Below are 6,000 nucleotides of genomic sequence, written 5' to 3'. Positions count from 1 at the left end.
GTCACTGACATGGGGGTTTTCTTTTAGGATTGCAGGCAAGCGCACATTATGTGATGTTATTAGACAAGAACAGAGACGTGTGATGTGTGGGTCGGGATAGAAATTAGTCTATGGATGGTATGTTACATCGTTGAGTTATTCCAATGAATCTTTGCAAAACGCACTCAGTTGTGTATGATTACTTTGGATAAGGTTCACATGCTGCATTGCACGGTCATACAACCTCTTGCTGTGCTGACCTAAATACTTATTTTTTTTGTTTCATTCATTTGGTATATGACAGTACTGTAGCTCACACCACATGGAGATGTCACATCGAACTACATACACAAAATCTGTGAATATGTGCCTACATTGCAAGAGTCACTCACAAAAGAAGTATGTACACAATGTACCATTTCTCTCAAGCAGGCCTTGGTGGCTAGTGATGTTTTATTTAAAAAGTAGATTTGCGATTGGCTGCTATAAATGATGCTGTAATCTTGGGGAAAAGCACACTGTCATTGCCATTAATAAGAGGGAGGGGATGGTGACTCTTTCCATAATAACCAAATGGTGGAAAAATGAACAGTAAAACTAGATTTTTATACACCATGGATAATTCAGGTGTAATACCCTTGTTAGAACCAAGTATTTCATTTATTTTGTATAATTAATTGGTAATGTATAAGTGAATAGGTTGGTTTACTTTTAAGTTTAAGTTTTGACCAATAAGGTCGCTTGTTAAGGTGTGGCCAATGGGGGAGTTGACCTGGTTAACGAGAGGCCTGGGGAAAAAGAGAGGGAGAGAGACGTTGAGAAAAGGATGAACATTACATTATGACCGTTGGTGAAGAAAAATGATAAAAGAAGACGATAAAAATACAAAACCCATACCTACTGAGTTTTGAAAGGAAATACCGATTGTATTTTATGAGAGAGTTGTTATAATTTTGTTAAGAAAGACTTAGTAAAGACTGAAGCTACTGTCTCATCGTGGAGGTATTGGACAGCCTTGAGGTTAGCCTAGCATCGTGTGAAATGAATGTGAATGAGAATTGCTTGGGAAAGATTAACGAGTTCATGTTTCCATGGGATATCGGTTACCGCTAAGGAGGACTGTCTGCATTGATAGCTGTGCTTGCTGTGGATCTTGTGAGGAAACCTGCAGGGAACTACCATACTTCACTGAGGGAATATCCACGAGTAGTGATTAACCACAACGGTGGGGAGCTTCTGGACTTTATGTGTCTTCATTTTTTTGAGCTCCAACGCGCGCCAACGTGTTGGAGTACGCACGTTTCAAATAATTTGGACATGGGTTGTGCACAACTCTTGGGGTTTAATATTTTTTATTTATTTTGATGTGGTGCTTTGAAAATGTAATAATACACATCTTGAACCTTGTGTATTTTGCCTTGGTGGAGTCATTTACTGTTTCAATTTAATTTAATGCATGGGAAAGCATATTCTTATACAATAACAAAAATCTATAATCATTACATCCAAAGTTAACACCCTATTTGTCATCACCTTAGATAGTTTACAGCAGGGATTCTTATTGGAGATGTCCTTCTCACCTAACATCCCATGTTGTTGAGATTTTCTACGTAACTTAATATCGTGAGAGTCAAATTCGAGCCTGGTGAGAGGGTTACACAGGCACAGGCCATCCAGCGACCGTTGTCTACACCAGAATTCCGCTGGGGAATTAACAAGATAATTATAGTTACCTCGGGAGGGAGAGAAAGAGGGAGTATAGTGTGTGTGTGATAAATCAGGCTTCTCCTGCGTGGTTGGTCAGCAGTCAGTTAGTTCTCCTCTCATTTATGAGTTTATCCCTGGATCCACCCAAAATACTGGGCTGCTTTCAGTGTTATTCAACATGACAGAATGTTCAGATATAAATAAATCATGTAGATCAGACATGCTTTTAATATCATGTGAAAGTTTGCTACCCAACATTCCAACCTGCAATGTACAGAACGTTGCGCCCTCCTGAGCACAACCCTGGTCTGCTCTGCTAGAGATATGGATCTGCACCTCTGAGTATTCCTACTACAGCCTTAGTCTTAGGGCAGACATGGTCTGTGGGGGAATTGAACTGCTACTGTATCAGTCATGGTCATTGAGATTAAGGGATTGCTGTACCATCTATGACTTATCAGTATTCCTAACCCTTAGCAGAGAGTGACTAATTGAGACCCTATGATTCATAGAAAAATAAAGAACCTGCTCATTTCATGAAAGCTGGAGGGAGTTGTTGGTCCCATCAGATTTGTTTCACTCATCCTTAACCCAAATACAGAACCGATTGCCCTATTGGGCTTGTCAAACACCTGTTTAAAATGATTATACACTGTCAATCCTTGAAATCCATAGCTCTGTATGAATTTGAGAGCTGTTTCCCCTAGGCCCATCCTTCAGATTACCAAACAAGTGGCAGGGTCGGGCTGTTGAAATGGCAGATTGTGGCTTTAACTCTTTGAAAATGTCAAGTATAATGTGCCAACAAAAGTGACAGAAGCTAGTGAACTGGTAGTGACAACCCCTGGTAGAAAATAAATAAGCACGCTGTCACTTCCAGGCAAAAGTGTCCTTTTTCTAATTTCAGCAAAATCATCTTTCATTTTGGCTTACTTGTAAAGAATTTGACACCTCAATGCAAACTGAGATTCCATTCTCTGCTTAAAAGAACAGATTCCTGTGGTGCTGACCTGTTGCACCCTCTACAACCACTGTGATTATTATTATCTGACCCTGCTGGTCATCTATGAAAGTTTGAACATCTTGGCCATGTTCTGTTATAATCTCCACCCGGCACAGCCAGAAGAGGACTGGCCACACCTCATAGCCTGGTTCCTCTCTAGGTTTCTTCCAAGGTTCCTGCCTTTCTAGGGAGTTTTTCCTAGCCACCGTGCTTCTACATCTGCATTGCTTGCTGTTTGGTGTTTTAGGCTGGGTTTCTGTATAGCACTATGTGACATCGGCTGATAAAAAAAGGGCTTTATGAATACATTTGATTGATTGATTGATTGACTGTGAATTGAATTCAGTAGCATTTTGGGTTCCGATTTGAAATGTGATTCAAGAGAAATACGAATACTACATGACTACATGTTCAGGAATAGATCATCCTTTGTTGCAGTGAATGTGGCTGATGCTTCTATCATGACTTAAGTAATTTGGTTAGGTCCTTATGGCATCAACTAGTGAATACACTGAATATTTCTTCCTAGTTAGGAGACTGTGCAAGACCTGCAGAGGCTGCAATAAGTCATAGTCCATGTCATTGTGAATTAGCCCAATGCATCATAGCATCTTGCCTTTGAGCAATCCTGAGGTTTAACCGCATTTAGGTCTAATTTCAACCCATCAATGCAATTCAAACCCATCCAAAATACCTCTTTGCATTCACATTTTCAGGATAAAAAAGTAAATGTCTGAAGGTACCAGGAAGAGAGGGAGATGTTTGGTGTTAGTTATAAGACACAAGATGGCCAACCAAGCAAGCACCACACTATCAGTCACAGTGCAGCAAAGAGGCCATCTGGGATTTATCAGGCCTGATTGCTACTCAGCCAATTGATCCCTTGGCAATTCAAAGAGAGGCTTCGGCACTTCCCCAGCCTCCCCTCTCCGTCCGGGCTCAGACATGAAAGAGCTGTGCTCCACAGGACTGTGGCCAGAGTCCGCCATAAATCGATAACTCAGAATATCGCCAGAAGGTCAGAAATAAACTTCCACAGCTGTTTCTAATGACAGCATAGAATGGACTGGAGTTTGTCTTATAAGATTCTGAAATACGTTGATCCATAAGAATGATATAAACAGTTGAGAGGGATGGTTTTACTGGATGAAAGCCATTTGTGGTTTGAATATTGTTTAATAATTAAGTTGACGGTAGAGAACTTGATAGAGATCGTTCTACAACACTGGACTCACGAGATCGTCCTACAACACTGGACTCACGAGATCGTCCTACAACACTGGACTCACGAGATCGTCCTACAACACTGGACTCACGAGATCGTCCTACAACACTGGACTCACGAGATCGTCCTACAACACTGGACACACGAGATCGTCCTACAACACTGGACTCACGAGATCGTTCTACAACACTGGACTCACGAGATTGTCCTACAACACTGGACTCACGAGATCGTTCTACAACACTGGACTCACGAGATCGTTCTACAACACTGGACTCACGAGATCGTCCTACAACACTGGACTCACGAGATCGTCCTACAACACTGGACTCACGAGATCGTCCTACAACACTGGACTCACGAGATCATTCTACAACACTGGACTCACGAGATTGTCCTACAACACTGGACTCACGAGATCGTCCTACAACACTGGACTCACGAGATCGTCCTACAACACTGGACTCACGAGATCGTTCTACAACACTGGACTCACGAGATCGTCCTACAACACTGGACTCACGAGATCGTTCTACAACACTGGACTCACGAGATTGTCCTACAACACTGGACTCACGAGATCGTCCTACAACACTGGACTCACGAGATCGTCCTACAACACTGGACTCACGAGATCGTTCTACAACACTGGACTCACGAGATCGTCCTACAACACTGGACTCACGAGATCGTTCTACAACACTGGACTCACGAGATCGTCCTACAACACTGGACTCACGAGATCGTCCTACAACACTGGACTCACGAGATCGTCCTACAACACTGGACTCACGAGATCGTCCTACAACACTGGACTCACGAGATCGTCCTACAACACTGGACTCACGAGATGTCACCGTACCAAGATCTTCTTTTGGTTTCTCAACTCAAATGAGGTTGGTTTTACGTTATAAAATAGATACAATTTATGAAATATGTCAGGAAGGAAATGCCCATTTTTGGGAAAGGCTTAAAAGAGTTTCAACTGACAAAGCACACTGCATATCTAATTTATCTCTATTCACTCAGATCTCCCTACTCCCAACAGTGACACACCGAGGGTCATTAGAGTATTGTAAACGCTCAGTGGATAATTGGCTGAGTCGCCACCCATACAGGAGCATGGAGGAAGTGCTTAGTAGCAGGGAACCTCCAGTATGTCCGTCAAAGAACCAATTAAGCTTATGGTGCAGGATCCTCAGTCTTCTTCCCTCAAAGAGCTCACTAAAGGTAAAGAAAGAGACAAGGGGATGAATCCAAATACAGCAGTGTAAAGTGGCCCCCTATCCTACTGTATACAAAACTCATAATTTTTTGTCATTGGTATAAAAGAACAACACAGGTAAGACCAATAGGCGGAGTCTATAGGTGGAGTTGGGGTAGTCTGTAGATGGAGTTGGGGTAGTCTATAGGTGGAGTTGGTAGTCTGTAGATGGAGTTGGGGTACTCCGTAGGTGGAGTTGGGGTACTCTATAGGTGGAGTTGTGGTAGTCCTATAGATGGGGTTGGGGTAGTCTATAGGTGGAGTTTGGGTAGTCTATAGGTGCAGTTGGGAGAGTATAAATGGAGTTTGGGTAGTCTATAGGTGCAGTTGGGAGAGTATAAATGGAGTTTGGGTAGTCTATAGGTGGAGTTGGGAAAGTCTGTAAATGGAGTTTGGGTAGTCTATAGGTGGAGTTGCTGCCACACATTTAAGTCTCCCTGTTTGGGGAAGATCAATATACCCAAACTATTTTTACAAGCCGTGATGACACTGGGGACTGCTTGGCTGTCGTTAGTCGGCCAAAACTCAAATAAATCTGGATTGTATAAAAAAAAAATATTGCAACCTTTGAGCTGATGAACAGTGTGTCCAAGGACAAGCACCATCATACCCAGTATACTTTATAGTGTGAGATGTCCCATCGCTGCCACTATGAAAACTCTTTGAAGGAAGAAAGTGGGACAGAAGTTGACATGTTTAGTTAATGTGATATTCAAATCTATTTCCTGTTACCACTCTGTCAATAAACATCAACATTTATCAACATTTAGTAAATGAAACGAAAGTAGAGAGAGCAGTTAGCAGCAAATACTAACATTGTGG

Source organism: Oncorhynchus mykiss, chromosome 30 (assembly GCF_013265735.2).
Source record: "Oncorhynchus mykiss isolate Arlee chromosome 30, USDA_OmykA_1.1, whole genome shotgun sequence".
Taxonomy (NCBI): domain Eukaryota; kingdom Metazoa; phylum Chordata; class Actinopteri; order Salmoniformes; family Salmonidae; genus Oncorhynchus; species Oncorhynchus mykiss.
This window is presented reverse-complemented; position numbering follows the sequence as displayed.